The sequence below is a fragment of the Schistocerca serialis genome, chromosome 10 (assembly GCF_023864345.2).
Source record: "Schistocerca serialis cubense isolate TAMUIC-IGC-003099 chromosome 10, iqSchSeri2.2, whole genome shotgun sequence".
NCBI lineage: Eukaryota > Metazoa > Arthropoda > Insecta > Orthoptera > Acrididae > Schistocerca > Schistocerca serialis.
Window position 1 is genome coordinate 130,713,931 of NC_064647.1, and position 20,190 is coordinate 130,734,120.

General features: G+C 41.0%; 1 protein-coding gene across 1 annotated transcript in view; it reads left to right on the forward strand.

Moving 5' to 3' along the window:
• LOC126425091 (sensory neuron membrane protein 1-like) overlaps window positions 1-20,190 on the forward strand; it is a 454,807-nt gene that overhangs the window by 358,701 nt on the left and 75,916 nt on the right. The window lies entirely within an intron of this gene.

Consider the following 20,190-nt stretch of genomic DNA (forward strand, 5'->3'; position numbering starts at 1 on the left):
CAGTTGAGTCCCATAGTGCTCAGAGCCATTTGAACCATTGTTGGCTTTGGCGTTACCTGAATTCGCAAGTGTACCGTGATCGACCGACAGCTCTAGGGGTGCTGAAAGACAACATCCGACGCCAATGCCTCACCATAACAACGGACATGCTTTACAGTGCTGTTCACAGGATTATTCCTCGACTACAGCTATTGTTGAGGAATGATGGTGGACATATTGTGCATTTCCTATAAAGAACATCATCTTTGCTTGGTCTTACTTTGTTATGCTAATTATTGTTATTCTGATGAGATGAAGCCCCATCTGTCGGTCATTTTTTGAACTTTTGTATTTTTTTGGTTCTACTGAAACCCCATGTCATTCCAAGCATTTGTGTCAATTTGTACCTCTCTATCTACATTATCCCGTGATTTATTCAGTTTTCCATTTTATACTGGCTTTTTGATCACCCGGTACACTTTCCATCACCATGTGTGTCTGGCAAAAAAACGCATTTATCTGAGTGGTTATAATTAAAGAACAGTTACTCACAGAGGTCCATTGTGTGCTCACAGAGGTCAAGTGTGTGCCTTGGTAGACATTCGAATGTGTTATTGCGGAACCGATTCACACTGGAAAAAAAAAATAGTTCCACTTAGGGCACCAGCTGAAAATACGGTTCTGTGAATGCAAGAAAGACATATACAAATGTTTCTACATGTAATGGGTTAGCAGCGGAATGTGGGCAGAAAAGTTCAAACAACTGAAAATAGATAAAGTCGATTTTATTGTTACCCACTGCTTACGAGGGTAAGTCAATTATTACCCGCAAAGTACTTATAAAATTTTATTGTAATCAAATAGGAAAGTAGCACTGAAAGACCTGAGTTTAAACAAGGCCTCGGGAGTAGACAACATTCCATTAGAGCCAGTCCTGAAAAAACTCGACTATCTGGGGAGCAAGATGTATGAGACAGGCGTAATACCCTCAGACTTTAAGAAGAATATAATAATTCCAATCCCAAAGAAAGCAGGTGTTGACAGATGTGAAAATTACCGAACTATCAGTTTAATAAGTCACAGCTGCAAAATACTAACGCGAATTTTTTACAGACGAATGGAAAAACTGGTGGAAGCCGACCTCGGGGAAGATCAGTTTGGATTCCGTAGAAATGTTGGAACACGTTAGGTAATACTGACCCTACGACTTATCTTAGACGCTAGATTAAGGAAGGGCAAAACTACGTTTCTAGCATTTGTGGACTTAGAGAAAGCTTTTGACAATGTTGAGTGGAATACTCTCAAATTCTAAAGGTGGCAGGGGTAAAATACAGGGCGCGAAAGGCTATTTACAATTTGTACAGAATCCAGATGGCAGTTATAACAGTCGAGGGACACGAAAGGGAAGCACTGGTTCAGAATGGAGTGAGACAGGGTTGTATTCTATCCCCGATGTTATTCAATCTGTATATTGAGCAAGCAGTAAAAGAAACAAAAGAAATATTCGGAGTAGGTATTAAAATCCATGGAGAAGAAATAAAAACTTTGAGGTTCGCCGATGACATCGTAATTCTGTCAGAGACAACAAAGGACTTACAAGGGAACCTCCCCATCGCACCCCCCTCAGATTTACTTATAAGTTGGTACAGTGGATAGGCCTTGAAAAACTGAACACAGATCAATGGAGAAAACAGGAATAAGTTATGTGCAACTATGAAAAAAAAAGCAAAATATACAAACTGAGTAGTCTATGTGCAAGATAGGCAACATTAAGGATAATGTGATCTCAGAAGCGCCGTGGTCTCGAGGTTAGCGTGAGCACCTGCGGGACGAGAGGTCCTTGCTTCAAGTCTCCCCTCGCATAAGAATTTTACTTTTTTTTATTTTCGCAAAGTTATGATCTGTCCGTTCGTTCATTGACGTCTCTGTTCACTGTAAGAAGTTTGGGGTCTGTGTTTTGCGACCGCACCGCAAAACCGTGCGATTAGTAGACGAAAGGACGTGCATCTCCAATGGGAACCGAAAACATTTGATCGCAAGGTCATAGGTCAATCGATTCCTCCAAAGGAAAACACGTCTGATATACTCTATACGACACTGGTGACGGCATGTGCGTCTAATGACAGGAATGTGTTGTCGACCCACCTAACTTGTACACTTGGCGAATGGGTAAAAAGATTCTTCTACCTTGCCCGGTTTAGGTTTTCTTGTTTAGGTGTAGCGTCCCCACACTACGGCGCAGTTACTTCGCATCGGACGGACGGATAATAATTGTTGTTGTTGTTGTGGTCTTCAGTTCTGAGACTGGTTTGATGCAGCTCTCCATGCTACTCTATCCTGTACAAGCTCCTCATTAGTTACGTGATCTACCCACGTAATCTTCAACATTCTTCTGTAGCACCACATTTCAAAAGCTTCTATTCTCTTCTTGTCCAAACTTTTTGTTGTCCATGTTTCACTTCCATACATGGCTACACTCCATACAAATACTTTCATAAACGACTTCCTGACACTTAAATCTATACTCGATGTTAACAAATTTCTCTTCTTCAGAAACGCTTTCCTTGCCATTGCCACTCTAAATTTTATATCCTCTCTACTTCGACCATCATCAGTTATTTTGCTCCCCAAATAGCAAAACTCCTTTACTACTTTAAGTGTCTAATTTCCTAATCTAATTCCCTCAGCATCACCCGACTTAATTCGACTACATTCCATTTTGCTTTTGTTGATGTTCATCTTATACCCTCTTTTCAAGACACTGTCCATTCCGTTCGACTGCTCTTCCAAGTCCTTTGCTGTTTCTGACAGAATTACAATGTCATCGGCGAACCTCAAAGTTTTTATTTCTTCTCCCTGGATTTTAATGCCTAATCCGAACTTTTCTTTTGTTTCCTTTACTGCTTGCTCAATATACAGATTGAATAACATCGGGGAGAGGCTACAACACTGTCTCACTCCCTTCCCAACCACTGCTTCCCTTTCATGCCCCTCGACTCTTATAACTGCCATCTGGTTTCTGTACAAATTGTAAATAGCCTTCCGCTCCCTGTATTTTACCCCTACCACCTTTAGAATTTGAAAGAGAGTATTCCAGTCAACATTGTCAAAAGCTTTCCCTAAGTCTACAGATGCTAGAAACGTAGGTTTGCATTTCCTTAATCTTTCTTCTAAGATAAGTCGTAAGGTCAGTATTGCCTCACGTGTTCCGACATTTCTACGGAATCCAAACTGATCTCCCCCGAGGTCGGCTTCTACCAGTTTCTCCATTCGTCTGTAAATAATTCGCGTTAGTATTTTGCACTGTGACTTATTAAGCTGATAGTTCGGTAATTTTCACATCTGTCAACACCTGCTTTCTTTGGGATTGGAATTATTATATTCTTCTTGAAGTCTGAGGGTATTTCGCCTGTCTCATACATCTTGCTCACCAGATGGTAGAGTTTTGTCAGGACTGGCTCTCCCACGGCCGTCAGTAGTTCCAATGGAATATTGTCTACTCCGGGGGCCTTGTTTCGACTCAGGTCCTTTAGTGCTCTGTCAAACTCTTCACGCAGTATCGTATCTTCCATTTCATCTCCATCTACATCCTCTTCCATTTCCATAACATTGTAATCAAGTACATTGCCCTTGTATAGACCCTCTATATACTCCTTCCTCCTTTCTGCTTTCCCCTCTTTGCTTAGAACTGCGTTTCCATCTGAGCTCTTGATATTCATACAAGTGGCTCTCTTTTCTCCAAAGGTCTTTAATTTTCCTGTAGGCAGTATCTCTACATCCTTACATTTGTCCTCTAGCCATGCCTGCTTAGCCATTCTGCACTTCCTGTCGATCACATTTTTGAGACGTTTGTATTCCTTTTTGCCTGATTCATTTACTGCATTTTTATATTTTCTCCTTTCATCAATTAAATTCAATATTTCTTCTGTTACCCAAGGATTTCTACTAGCCCTCGTCTTTTTACCTACTTGATCCTCAGCTGCCTTCACTACTTCATCCCTCAGAGCTACCCATTCGTCTTCTACTGTATTTCTTTCCCCCATTCCTGTCAATTGTTCCCTGATGCTGTCCCTGAAACTCTGTACAACCTCTGGATTAGTCAGTTTATCCAGGTCCCATCTCCTTAAATTCCCACCTTTTTGCAGTTTCTTCAGTTTTAATCTACAGTTCATAACCAATAGATTGTGATCGGAGTCCACATCTGCCCCTGGAAATGTCCTACAATTTAAAATCTGGTTCCTAAACCTCTGTCTTACCATTATATAATCTATCTGATACCTTTTAGTATCTCCAGGATTCTTCCATGTATACAACCTTCTTTTATGATTCTTGAACCAAGTGTTCGCTATGATTAAGTTATGCTCTGTGCAAAATTCTAACAGACGGCTCCTCTTTCATTTCTTTCCCCCAATCCATATTCACCTACTATGTTTCCTTCTCTCCCTTTTCCTACTGTCGAATTCCAGTCACCCATGACTATTAAATTTTCGTCTCCCTTCACTACCTGAATAATTGCTTTTATCTCATCATACATTTCTTCAATTTCTTCATCATCTGCAGAGCTAGTTGGCATATAAACTTGTACTACTGTAGTAGGCACGGGCTTCGTGTCTATCTTGGCCACTATAATACGTTCACTATGCTGTTTGTAGTAGCTTACCCGCATTCCTATTTTTTTATTCATTATTAAACCTACTACTGCATTACCCCTATTTGATTTTGTATTTATAACCCTGTATTCACCTGACCAGAAGTCTTGTTCCTCCTGCCACCGAACTTCTCTAATTCCCACTATATCTAACTTTAACCTATCCATTTCCCTTTTTAAATTTTCTAACCTACCTGCCCGATTAAGGGATCTGACATTCCACGCTCCGATCCGTAGAACGCCAGTTTTCTTTCTCCTGATAACGACGTCCTCTTGAGTAGTCCCCGCCCGGAGATCCGAATGGGGGACTATTTTACCTCCGGAATATTTTACCCAAGAGGACGCCATCATCATTTAACCATACAGTAAAGCTGCATGCCCTCGGGAAAAATTACGGCTGTAGTTTCCGTTTGCTTTCAGCCGTTCGCAGTACCACAACAGCAAGGCCGTTTTGGTTAATGTTACAAGGCCAGATCAGTCAATCATCCAGACTGTTGCCCCTGCAACTACTGAAAAGGCTGCTGCCCCTCTTCAGGAACCACACGTTTGTCTGGCCTCTCAACAGATACCCCTCCGTTGTGGTTGTACCTACGGTACGGCTATCTGTATCGTTGAGGCACGCAAGGCTCCCCACCAACGGCAAGGTCCATTGTTCATGGGGGGGGGATAATAATTGTCTGAAAATTAAAAAATTAAAATTCTCGCACAAGGAAAGACTTGCACCAAGGACCTCTCGTTCCATAGCTGTTCACGCTAACCACGGGACCACCGCGCACGTGAGTTTACGTTTCCCTCACTGTTGCATATCTTGCACATGGACTACTCAGTTTCTATATTTTGCTTTTTTTCATAGTTGCACATAACTTCTTCCTGTTTTCTCGATTGATCTGTGTTCAGTTTTTCAAGGCCTATCCACTGTGCCAACTTATAACTAAATCTGAGGGGGGTGCGATGGGGAGGTTCCAGTGTTAGAAGAGCAGTTGAACGGAATGGACAGTGTCTTGAAAGGAGGATATAAGATGAACATCAACAAAAGCAAAACGAGGATAATGGAATGCAGTCGAATAAATTCGGGTGATGCTGAAGGAATTACATTAGGAAATGAGACACTTAAAGTAGTAAAGGAGTTTTGCTATTTGGGGAACAAAATAACTGATGGTGGTCGAAGTAGAGAGGATATAAAATGTAGACTGGCAATGGCAAGGAAAGCGTTTCTGAAGAAGAGAAATTTGTTAACATCGAGTATAGACTGAAATGTCAGGAAGTCGTTTCTGAAAGTATTTGCATGGAGTGTAGCCTGTATGGAAGTGAAACATGGGCGATAAATAATTTGGACAAGAAGAGAATAGAAGCTTTTGAAATGTGGTGCTACAGAAGAATGCTGAAAATTAGATGGGTATATCACATAACTAATGAGGAGGTATTGAATAGAATTGGGGAGAAGTTTGTCGCACAACTTGACTAGAAGAAGGGACCGGTTGGTAGGGCATGTTCTGAAGCATCAGGGGATCACCAATTTAGTATTGGAGGGCAGCGTAGAAGGTAAAAATCGTAGAGGGAGACCAAGAGATGAATACACTAAGCAGATGCAGAAAGATGTAGGTTGCAGTAGTTACTGGGAGATGAAGAAGCTTGCACAGGATAGAGTAGCATGGAGAGCTGCATCAAACCAGTCTCAGGACTGAAGACCACATCATCATCAATACGAAAGTTGTAAGAACATCATTTTTCGTCATAGTCTCCTTGTGTTTCAACGCAGTCGGTCCATCGTTGTACAAGCTTCCTGACGCCATCATAAAAGAAGTTCTCGGTTGAGCTGCGAGCCAGGAACGCACCGCTTCTTTCACTGCTTCGCCCGAGAGAAATCGACGACCCCTTAATGCCTGTTTGAGAGGACTAAACAAGTGATGGTCAGAAGGGGCAAGATCGGGACTATACGGAGGATGATCCAGTACTTCAAATTTGAGTTTCTGGAGCGTTTCAGCAGTGTGAGCAGCAGTATGCGGACGGGCATTGTCGTGCAACAACACAACATCTTTCGACAGCAATCCTCGGCGTTTGCTTCGAATTGCAGCCTTTAGCTTGGCAGTAAGTGTCTCACTGTAACGTACACTGCTTATTGTTCTGCCCATTTCCCCATTTTGTTCCAGTACTGGACCTTGTGCGTCCCAAAACACCGTTTCCTGCGGACGGCTGCGTCTTGAACTTTTTCTTCCACGGGGAGTTTGGATGTTTCCATTCCATACTCTGCCGTTTACTCTCCGGCTCGTAATGGTGGATCCATGTTTCGTCACCAGTAATGATCCTGTCTAAGAAGTTGTCCCCTTCGTTACCATAGCGATCCAAATGCTTTTTTGCAGATGTCCAAGCGCGTTTGTTTATGCAACTGTGTTAGTTGTGTTAGGACCCAACTTGCACAAACTTTATGAAACCCAAGTCTGTTGTAGATAATTTCGTGGGCAGAAACGTGACTAATTTGCAGACGATGTGCCACTTCGTCGTCTGTCTAAGAGAATCATTTCACGTGAACGCTCAATGGTTTCTTCATTTATGGCGGTAAACGGTAGTCCGGCTCCTTCATCGTGTGTAGCACTTGTGCGACCATTTCGTAATTTTTCAATCCATTCATAGACACTCCGTCGTGGAAAAACACTGTTTCCGTACTGTACCGAAAGTCGGCCCCTGATACGCATTCCGACCACAAAAAACGGATCAATGAACGTTGCTCTTCTTTGGTGCAAATAGACAGCGGAGCAGCCATGGTTAACAGCATGGCAGCGATAACTAAACTAACCCAGCAGCTTAAAAATTTCAAAGATATAACAAGAAATAAACAAAGCATGCTTCATCTACGTAAAACGACAGTACTACCAAAATAAACAAAAATGTAACTAAATTGCGGATAATAATTGACTTACCCGCATACAAAAATTGTTCAATATGAGCAACAATCCTCTATCCGTAAAACGACTTGTCAACATTTGTTCCTAGCAGTTGCAGTGGAATCTGAGCTACGTATTCCTATTAACTGATAAGGTCAGGTGGAGACCGAATGTGTCACGGGTAAACACTTTCTTTTACATATCCTCAGAGCCAAAAATCACACGGATTTAGATCAGATGATCTTGCTGGTGTAATAGATCTTTAGTTATAATATTAACAGAATCTTCCGTCGGTTCTTGGTAGAACAACATTATAATAATAAATGAAAAGCACCAGTTTGCTTTTGTTCTACAATATTATTTTTGTTGTTAACCGGTCTTCGGCTTACAAGGCCATCTTCAGACTTTGTAAGCCGAAAACCGGTTAGCAATAAAAATAATATTGTAGAACAAAAGCAAACTGGTGATCTTTATTTACGTGACCATTACGGCACTCTAACCCCAGTTCTCGATACCAGTCATATCGTACTACTTTTCTGCGAAGTAACAGACATATTTTTGTGACAATATTCACATTTGGTTTTACTAATGTATAAGTACTCCGATGTTGCGATATATTACAGTGATGTGGTTCTTGTGTGTATTCATTTCTGTGAGACTGTCATAATCTTTGACTTACTTGAAACCGTTCTGGCGCGAGTGCGCACAGAGCAGTCTTTGTTTCACGTTGCAGAAGTTAAGTTGTTATTTCGCTTTGTAAGAGAACAGTCAAGTCTTGTGTTTGGTTAAAATGGAAATTAAATATATGAAGATTGATACAAAACTGTTTTCTTGATGTGACAATTAAGAAGAAGTATATGTGAATTTACAAGAAGTTTAATAAAAATGTGGATCGTGAACACCAAGTCAAAAATTATTTCTACCATCTGATCTGGGATTGTTTAATCATTAAGAATTTCCTGAAAAACGCATTTGTTAGGTCTTCAAATATTGCTAAAATACAGACCTGGACCTTCTAGCAGTCAAAGTGGAATCACCCTAGAATCATCAAGATGAGCTATACCAACTTCGACGAAATCTACGTGGGAATCCATTCAAAATAAGTGCCAAAATTAATGACTTTTTTACAGTGACTTCATTATTTACATTCTGTCTATACCATCCACAGCCAATAACTTAGTTGTTGCCCGATAAAACGAACATATGCTGCGTGAGCAACATTATTAATCTGATTTCTAACCTACTTTGCAAGTGCTGGTATTGTTAGACTGGCCACGCATCTGTAAAACCTCTGGAGATAACAGGTTCATGAAAGGTTACAAGTAGATCTTTCACTGATCTAGCGACACGAGGTGTCGCCCAACTTGTATGAAAACAGTGGTTACCGCATAGTTGCACTCTTCCAAAGCAGGAATAACATGCTATAGAAGGAAGTCTCGATAACGTGCAGAAGTCGCTGTAGTCTCTTAAAAGAAGAACAAACCGAGAATAGAGGTGCTTGTAAATCCAGCCATACAGTCACATATGGCGAGTACACTGGCTCTCTGTTAAACGCAGTTAAATAGTACCCAAAATTTGACGTTTCTGTGAATTCACTGCAGCCTGTAGCGTAAAATGTGGCTCGTCGCTTCGCAGAGTATTGGTCGGCCACAAGTTAACTTTGATCCTGGAACGTCCCCTTACAAAATTATAAAATTACTGTGCTGATAAACCTCTTACATTATTTGATTTTCAAACAGCTGAGCAGAACTGAACGTACTCAGACATTTCGCTCTTTACCTATTCTGATCAACACTAAACAGACACACAATATTTTTAGCGCAACGCCATCTGACTTTCAATAATCCCAACAAAAGAATGGCCCTGACTAACAATAACCTATACCTTTCATGAATTCTTACCTCACAAAAATCTTCGTTACTCGAACTACTGCAATACAGCGAGCGCCACTAACTACTGAAGGCACTAACTACTGATAGGCATAGTTAGCAAATGAAAGATTTTGATAGAGAACAAATAACGTATTTACCTTAATAGTGTTCAAAAGTCATAATATATATATCAGTCCATGACATCCAGCCTTACAAATTTACTGTCTCTGTCCAGATCATCCGCTCTCAAAACTCCACCACCTCACTCCCCACATCCACCACTGCTGGCGGCTCACCTCCAACTGCGCAACGCTACGCGCTGTTCACATCCAGCTGCCCAACACTACAATAGCAAACAACAATGCAAACCAGCCACAGACTGTACACAGCACAGTCAGTGATTTTCATATAGAGCGCTACGTGGCGTTACCAACATAAACCTAAACAGCCTACTCACAATCCATGCTAGAAACTAAGAGTAAATTGAGAACGTTACTGCACATCATGGGGTTTCAGTTGCTGCACCATCTGGGTATTGTACGCCTACCAACGTAGAACATACTGCGTAACTTTCCGTACAGTTGGCCATGTGTTGGACAATTCTCTAGACGCTGCATGTGCATTAGCATTTCCCATGGCACGTGTTGCGTTATATTACACCAACAGCAACCTCGTCAATAACTTCCACTGGGATAAGAGGCCTTCCTCTTCTAGGTGCCTCACCAAGATCATGCAGGCTTTCGAATTTCATTATCATCCTCTCCGAACCATTTAAACACATGGGACGTCTCCTCAGATCTTTCAGTTGGTAATTCTCTCTCAATGCGGCGCTATAATTGCTGCCGTTCTTATAAAACAGTTTCACTAACGGCACAGAGCCTTTCTTCTCGATAGCCATAATGTAGACACGTTATGGCATGCCAAATGGCAGCACGGGTATCATACCGCCATACAAACAGCGTACAGCACCAGATTTGCACCTGGTGTCCAAAATTGGAACTAATTTTTTCCCAGCCTAAATCTGTTCCGAATTAACGCATTACCGTGTCTACCAAACTTCGATCCCGCACGACAATTAAAGCCCACATTGGACCTCCGTCAGTACCGGCAATATACGAGAGCTATTCGGAAAGTATGGAACAGTGAAACCCAAAACTGTTTTATTTGCAACAGTTAGCTACAACTTACAACTACTCATCTCCATAGTCGCCGATCCGACTTAGACGTTTGTCGTAGCGTTGTAGCAACTTTCCAATACCCTAGTTGTAGGAGGCAGCCGCCAGTGCTTTCCGCCTATTCTCTACGCTGGCCGACAGCTCGCTCACTGTGCCAAAATGTTGTCTTCATAGCCAGCGGTTCATGTGAGCAGAGATTAAAATCAGAGGGAGACAATTACTGGCTGTATTGCTGGTAATCAAACATTTCCAATTGAAAACGATGCAGGAGCATCTTCATTGCCCCTGTGGAATGCGGCTGAGAATTGTCTCGAAGAAGAAAACGCATGACAGTTATGTAATGTTGGCTGCATAGCTTCAGGCGAAATTTCTCACCAGGCCCTCGTCCTTGGCGGGAGACACTTACTGGTCTGGGTATCTTTATGTGCTCAGAACTAAAACGAACGACGTAACGTGATCGACGGGCGTACCAGAGACACTGCCCAACACACCTGTGCCAAACTTCATCGGATTTTCACTGTGGTTTCCATTTCGTGACCGATCTTTCCTTACTTCCCGAATAACCCTCGTGATAAAAACCACCCAGTCATCGATTCAGCTGAGGATGAAGAGATAGAGAAAGTATATGAGGATGTAGAATGTGCAATTCAGTACATAAAGGGAGATGAAAATTTAATAATAATGGAGGACTGGTATGCTGATGTAGGGGACACAGTAGAAGAAAATGTTATGGGAGAATGTAGGCCTGGTACTAAGAATGAGAGAGGAGAAAGACAGTCGTGCAATAAACTGCAACTAGTAGTAGCGAATACTCAGTTCAAGAATTACAAGAGGAGGAATTACAGTTGGAAGAGGCCAGGATGAATGGGAAGATTTCAGTTAGACTACATCATGGTCAGGCGAGATTGCGAAATCGGATGCTCGATTGTAACATGTATCCAGGAGTATACATCGACTCAAATCACAATGTAGTAGTGAAGAACTGTAAGCTAAAGTTTAAGAGACTAGTCAGGAAAAAGCAAAGTGCAAAGAAATGCGATACAGAAGTACTAACGAATTAAGAGTTACGCTTGAAATTCTCTAAGGCTATTGATACCGCGATAAAGAATAGCTCAGTAGGCAGTACAGTTGAAGAGGAATGGGCATCTCTAAGAAGAGCAATCACAGAAGTTGGAAAGGCAAACATAGATACAAAAGAGGTGACTGCGAAGAAGCCATGGGTAACAGAAGAAACAGTTCCATGAGGAAATGGAGAAACAAATGCATGATGGCTTTAAAAAGTTAAAAACGCTCTTCTTTCGTTATATGGTAAGTTTATACTTTTCAGATTTTCCACTGTTTTGCATATATTTTCCGCATTTGACTTACGAAAATCATAATCTAACATCAAACGTTTTCTTGACATAAATATGAATTTCACCTCATTCAAGAGCAAAAATAAATCACGTATTAAGACAAGTTACACCTGGTGATTGACCCACATGGACCGAAATGCATCGAGTATTTAATAAAACGCGAAAATTTGTGACTGAAGACGTTTTTTTTAGTTCATAATTCCTGTGTACAGAAATACTTCAGTAGATCGATGGAAGAAAGATGTGCAAAAACGGTCAGGAACATTCAGGAATACAAAAACACAAGTCAATGAGGAATGAAATAAGTAGGAAGTGCAGGTAAGATAAGACAAAACGGCTGCTTAAAAAGTGTGAAGAAATCGGAAAAGAAAAGATTGTCAGAAGGACTGACTCAATGTAAAGGAAAGCAAAAAAACCTTCTATGAATTTAAAAGCAATGGCGGTAACATTAGAGTGCAACGGGAATTCCATTGTTAAATGCAGGGGAGAGAATGGATAGGTGGAAAGAGTACACTGAATGCCTCTATGAGGAGGAAGATTTGTCAGGTGTGAGAGATCAAGAAATAGAGGTAGATTTAGAAGAGATAAGGGGTCCCTATTAGAATCAGAATTTAAAAGAACTTTGCAAGTCTTAATATCAAATAAGGCAGAAGACCATTCTAGAAATATCAAAGAAGACAGAAGATAATTCTAGGAAATGGAAACAAAATGGCGTTGGTGTATACAATGAATGAGTCTGTGGATATACCATCTGACTTTAAGAAAAAAATCATCCACACAAGTCCGAAGATTGCAAGAGCTGACTAGTGCGAGAATTACTGCACAATCAGCCTAACAGTTCTTGCATCCAAGTTACTGACAAGAATAATATATATAACAATGGAAAAGAAAATGGTGTATGTGTTATATGACGATTACGATAGCTTTAGAAAAGGTAAAGGCACAAGAGAGGCGGTTCTGACGTTGCGGCTGATAATGGAAGCAAGACGGGTGATACATATCACCTACAAAATCCACGGGGGAATAATAAGAGTGGAAGACGAATTGCTCTGCTTAAAAAGGCGTAAGACATGGTGTTAGTGTTTCGAACCAACTGCTCAGCCTATACATCGAAGAAGCAATGATGAATATAAAAGAAAGGTTCAAGTGTGGAATCAAAATTGAAGGTGAAAGGATATCAATGATACGATTCGCTGATGACATTGCTATCCTCTGTAAAAGTGAAGAAGAATTACGGGATGTGCCGAATGGACAGAACAGTCTAACGAGTACAGAATATGGACTGAGAGTAAATCGAAGAAAGACGAAAGTAATAAAAAGTAGCAAAAACGAGAACAGCTGGAAATTTACCATCAGGATTGATGGTCTCGAAGAAGATGAAGTTAAGGAGTTCTACTACGTAGGCAGCACAATAATCCATGAAGAACGGGAAAAGGAGGACATCAAAAGGTGACTAGCACTGGGAGAAAAGGCATTCCTGGCCAAGAGAAGTCTACTAATTTCAAGAATGGACCTTAGTCTGAGACAGAAATTTCTGAGAATCTACGTTTGGAGCACAGTATTGTAAAGTAGTGAAAAGACGAATGTTGAAAATTAGGTGGTCTGATAAAGTAAGGAATGAGAAGGTTCTGCGCAGAATCGGAGACGAAAATAATATACGCAAAACACTGGCAAGAAGAAGGGACAAGGTGATAGGACATCTGTTAAGACATTAGGGAATAACTTCCATGGTTCTAGAGGGAGCTGTAGAGGGTAAAAACTGTAGAGGAAGACAGAGATTAGAACACAGCCAGCAAATAGCTGAGGGTTTAGGTTGCAAGTGATTAAAAAATGCTTCAAAATAGCTCTATGGGACTTAACATCTGACGTCATCAGTCCCCTAGACTTAGAACTAATTGAACCTAACTAACTAACCTAAGGAAATCACACACATTCATGCCCGAGGCAGGATTCGAACCTGCGACCGTAGCAGCAGCGCTGTTCCGGACTGAAGCGCCTAGAACCACTCGGCCACAGCGGCCGACTGCAAGTGGTACTCTGGGATGAAGACTCTGCCGGCCGGGGTGGCCGAGCGGTTCAAGGGGCTACAGTCTGCAACCGCGCGGCCGCTACGTCACAGGTTCGAATCCTGCCTCGGGCATGGATGTATGTGATGTCCTTAGGTTAGGTTTAAGCAGTTCTAAGTTCTAGGGGACTGATGACTTCAGAAGTTAAGTCCCATAGTGCTCGGAGCCGTTTGAACCATTTGATGATGACTCTGGCGCAGGGGAGGTATTCGTGGCCGGCCGTATCAGACTAGTTAGAAGACTGGTGACTCAAACAAAACGTCCCTCCATAGGCAGTCGATGACAACCCGTATCCTACCCCCAGTTCACCGTACCCTATAAGTAATACTATGTACATTTATTCACATTTATGCGTATATACATTGTAAGTAGGCTGTTTAGGTTCTTCTGTGTGCATTTTCTTTTACTGCTCAGACTTTGACAAAAACACTGCAATTTTACTGTGATGAACGATCAGGACTGTCTTTATGGACTGTGAGAAAATTTTAGATTTGACCAACATTGTATCAATAAGTATGTACATTTGATTTCTTTGTTATTGTAATTGTGAAAAAAATTTAACAAATATGTATTGGCCAGTGCCCAAAACAATTTGTAAAATTTTTTGTGGGTATCATGAGGCCTATGTAAGTAGGCTGTTTGGTAACGCCACCGCCACCTAGCGCTCTGTATGAAAATCACTGGCTGTGCTGTGTGAAGTTTGTGGCTGGGTGGCATTGTTGGAATTTGCTATTGTAGCGGGCAGTTGGCTGTTAACAGCGCATAGCGTTGCGCAGTTGGAGGTGAGCCGCCAGCGGTGGTGGATGTGGGGAGAGAGATGACGGAGTTTTGAGAGCGGATGATCTGGACAGAGACTGTAAATTTGTAATATTGGATATCATGGACTGATATAGATATTATGACTTTTGAACACTATTAAGGTAAATGGTTTGTTCTCTATCAAAATCTTTCATTTGCTAACTATGCCTATCAGTAGTTAGTGCCTTCAGTAGTTAGAATCTTTTATTTAGCTGGCAGTAGTGGCGCTCGCTGTATTGCAGTAGTTTAAGTAACGAAGATTTTTGTGAGGTAAGTGATTCATGAAAGGTATAGGTTATTGTTAGTCAGGGCCATTCTTTTGTAGGGATTTTTGAAAGTCAGATTGCGTTGCGCCCGAAATGTCTGAGTAAGTTCAGTTCTGCTCAGCTGTTAGAAAATCAAATAATGTAAGAGGTTTATCAGCACAGTAATTCATTAATTTTTCTAAGAGGGCGTTTCAACATTTATGTGTGTTTATGCATCTTTTCTTTTATAGAACTCTTTCACAACCGAAACCGTGGAAGAGCCAACTTCTCCTTAATAACGTTTAACTGGGCTTCGTGTCCTTTAATTAGAGAGAAGATGTTATAAAAAGCAATTCGGCTGGAGTTTGAGCTCTGCATCTGAATACATGACTTCATATGGTATTATTGTTACATGAATAATACTAATAACCATCTTAACTCTCTCTTTCTCACTCTCTCTCTCTCTCTCAAACGCGCGCGCGCGCTCACACACACATACACACACACACACACACACACACACACACACACACACACAAGCTACACGTGAACAATACTTGAAGATCTGGAACGAAGTCCCAGACACACACGGCACTAAACAAATGATCACCACACAGCCATGCTTTCTGCTTCTGCTTGGCTTAAAAAAAAATAAAAATAAAAAAAATAAAAGAAATCATTCAAAATGTAAATGCAACTTTAACATCGAATGAAATATGCGCGTTCACTCGCCTCAAACAAGGTAAAAAAAAGTACCAGAACATCAAAGACCGTCAGTAACATTCTAAGTAACTCGATACATAGCGGTTGCGAGTCGGAAATGAACAATAAACAGAAAAAAATATGCTTTGTTGCTTGTGGATGACAAGTTGTAGATTGTGTAGTACATAAAGCTACCAGCATAAACAAATAAAAGCTCCATGCGAGTATGTAAGCAAATGGATATATCGGTCTTATTTCCAAATTTGCCACAAATCGGAAACCTTTAGCCAGATGGTATACGAACAACATATAATGCCTCCTTTCAGTGATATATATTTCAACACTGAACTGTATGCAAACTAATGTAAAATATTTCACACTTAACGTTTCTTTTTTTGTGGACTGGCAAGACAGCCAATGCACGAGGACGGGAGGCCGAAGGGCACGCTTTAAGCTCACGCAGGATGGCGTGAGGTCTGGAACAGGTAAGGGAATTTATAGTAGCAAAGAACGTAAGTAACTACTGGAATACTTTAATTCATATTTGGTGAACATCGGTCTGACGGTACATGCATCACAAGATAAATAGCAAAGGATAATGGCGCCTTGCTAGGTCGTAGCAAATGACGTAGCTGAACGCTATGCTAACTATCGTGTCGTGTCAGTGAACCATCGCTAGCAAAGTCGGCTGTACAACTGGGCGAGTGCTAGGGAGTCTCTCTAGACCTGCCGTGTGGCGGCGCTCGGTCTGCAATCACTGACAGTGGCGACACGCGGGTCCGACGTATACTAACGGACCGCGGCCGATTTAAAGGCTACCACCTAGCAAGTGTGGTGTCTGGCGGTGACACCACACCTTTTTCAAATGTATGTGCCAAAAGTTCATATAAGCTTTCGACACCGTTCCTCACAAGCGTCTTCTAACCAAACTGTGTGCCTATGGAATATCACCTCAGTTGTGCGACTGGATTCGTGATTTCCTCTCAGAAAGATCACAGTTCGTAGTAATAGACGGAAAGTCATCGAGTAAAACAGAAGTAATATCCGGCGTTCTCCTAGGAAGTGCTATAGTCCCCCTATTGTTCCTGATTTGTATTAACGACGTAGGAGACAATATAAGTAGCCCTCTTAGATTATTTACCGTCTTGTAAAGTCATCAGATGACCAAAATGAATTGCGAAATGATTTAGATATCTGTGTATCTGTGTGGTGGCAAAAGTGGCTGAATAAAGAAATGTGTGAAGTTATTCACATGAGTACTAAAAGAAATCCGCTAAATTTCGATTACGCGATAAGTCACACAAATCTGAAGGCAGTAAATTCAGCTAAATACATAGGGATTACAATTACAAATAACCTAAGTTGGAACGATCACATAGATAATGTTGTGGGTAGAGCAAACGAAAGGCTGCGATTCACTGGCAGAACACATAAAAGGTGCAATAGATCTACTAAAGAGACTGCTTACACTACAATTTCCCGCGCTATTCCGGAGTACTGCTGTGCGGTGTGGGATCCGTATCGGGTGGGACTGACGGATGATATTGAAAAAGTTCAAAGAAGGGCGGCTCTTTTTGTATTATCGCGAAATAGGGGAGATAGAGCCTCGGACATGATACCTGAATTGGAGTGGCAATCATGAAAACAAAGGTGTTTCGTTGCGACGGGAACTTCTCATGAAATTTCAATCACCAGTTTTCTCCTCTGATTGCGAAAACATTCTGTTGGCGCCCACCTACATAGCGAGAAATGATCATCACGATAAAATAAGGGAAATCAGGGCTCGCATAGAAAAATTTAAGTGCTCGTTTTTCCCACACGCCGTTCGAGAGTGGAACGGTAGAGAGTCAGCTTTAAGGCGTTTCATTGAACCCTCTTCCAGGCACTTAATTGAGATTAGCAGAGTAATCACGTAGATGTAGACGTAACAACAGTTTTGCAGAAATAAAATAATCAAGTAAACACTCTGAAGAAAGCACACAGAGTGAAACATGACTAGATGAAAACAAAACTGTAAAACGATATCTTGCATCAGGCGGAATTCCTCTCCAATAACAATTACACTGACATATACTAATTCGAAGATTAAATTCGTTGGGGAACTCTTTAGATCGTTTCGAAATTAAAACGAGAGTAAGACAAGGATATGAGGTGTCTCCATTTCAACTATGTCCTTAAGAGAGCATTACAAGAATGGTACAAACAGAAATCAGTCCTCAACACTGATCAACCAATAACTTTAGGCATAGGCAAATTGGGTATAGACTGCCAAGCATGTGCAGATGTTTTACTAAAATTAACATGCGGCATGTAATCAGCCCGACATCGATCTGAACTCAGTGAAAGAAAGTGCAGACACAGTATATGACCTGCAATATTCATGGAGACGAATATGGAAAAATCAAACGACTTTCACAATTTGAATATCTTGCTGAAACCATAAAATGGAGCCGGCCAGAGTGGCCGAGCGATTCTAGGCGCTTCAGTCTGGAAGCGCGCGACCGCTACTGTCGTAGGTTCGAATCCTGCCTCGGGCATGGATGTGTGTGATGTCCTTAGGTTAGTTAGGTTTAAGTAGTTCTAAGTTCTAGGGAACTGATGACCTCAGAAGGTAAGTCCCATAGTGCTCAGAGCCATTTGAACCATAAAATGGAATTAAAACAAAAGACTACAAAACTAGATGCCGTAAATGGAAACTACATATCGAATCAGCCAGTCGCAATAGACCAAGGCCTAACCGGTAAGTAGTTTTTACCCTAGAATACTGTGATGGGTACTTGAATTCCTCATTCATTTTTCTTTTAAGTATTTCTAACACATGGTATCACTTAGTTGTTTGAGAAACTCTGGGCTTGTGGAGACCTAGCTAGCAGAAGGTCTAGACTTGTTTCAAGTAACTGTGTTTCTCACTGGCAACATCGCTGAGACACTTATAATGTTACTAAACTACTCCTTTCCACATTTCCGTTCCTATGAATTTTTACAGCGATATAAAAGAAAAACGAAAGGGAGACGAGGGACGGAGCACGAGCTCGTATTGTTTCAAGGATCCGAAAGGAAGTCGGCAGTGCCCTTTCAAAGAAACCGTCCCGGCATTCCCTTGGGGCGATTTAGGGAAATCACGGAAAGCCTAAATCAGGATGGCTGGAGGCATGTTTGTGCTGACCACAGAGCGCGCTCGCTCTGTTGGTATAACATTGTGCTGTCGTTCCAGTAACAATGGTAATAATGATAATGATAACAATAATAAGACTAATAGTTATGAACTAGCTTAGCGCCTCGTGCTTCTCTCGTGCAGACTGTATGGCCTGCAGAGATTTGTTTGTTTTGTTTTGTTTTGTTTTCATTTAACCGAATTTCTATGTTGTTCACAAATTGCCACACCTAATAAGCCTTTCACCCTAATTAAGACTGTATAAGCATCGACTTTTCAGAATGTGCTTCTGATCAAAAAGCGATTCTCTTAGCTAGAGTCCAAAGTTTTTGTTACTCATGCCTTTTGTGTTCTTGTGGAGATATTTCCATAGCAACTTTGGTCATGTATCAAATATTTCTTAATATCTAACCGATATGTAAAATACAAATCTTCATAAATTTAGCTTTAAAGTTTCTTAATGTAACGAAATATTTTCTTAAAAATTTTCAATCTCTATTGCACTCTCTTAGAGGCTACCTTTCCAGAAACACTGAAACGCGTAATTTTTTTAGATCCAACCGAGAAGGCAAATACTAGTTGTCATAGATGTAGCTTTAAAAATCCTTCAGTAGTCCTTTACTGACTATATATTTTCAAAAAAACTTTCACAACTAATTTACCCCGTTAGTGGCCGAATTTCAAAAAATTCTGAAACACGTATTTTTTATTTTCTCACTGAGAAACCAGATACCAGTTTTCGCTTTTCTAGCTTCAAAATTCCATCAATAGCGACATACTTTCAAAAAGCTTTTCACCCTTTATTTCACCCCCTTAGGAGTGGAATTTCGGACAGTCTCTTCTTAAACGATACCTACAGCGTAACAACTACACGTTCTCCAAACTTCAAGTTTCTGTCCTTGGCAGTGTGGACTGGGTAGTGATGAGTCGGTCTTCATATCATGTAGATGCAGGCTGACGAAAGTGCAAAGAGAAAAATGAGGGACACTTGTGTTCATGCCAAACAGCATTACTACCATTAAGCTTACATTTCTTCTCTGTTGTAGTGATATTTTGAAATTGATAATAAGGTTATGATGATGCAACAGATGAAAAAGCCATAGCAAAAAATTATTTTCGTTTTGTGAATTAGAAAGGAAAAAGCCATAGCAAAAATTTATCTTTTTTTTGTGAATTAGAAAGGAAATAAAATTATTTTCTTCAGAAACAAAACGGACTGATATATATTCTTCTATATTGTGTATTAAACCGGGGAACTAGAAACGATGGAGAGGCTTTGCCCCGCCATAGCCTTCAGTGGTTCACAACCCCACAA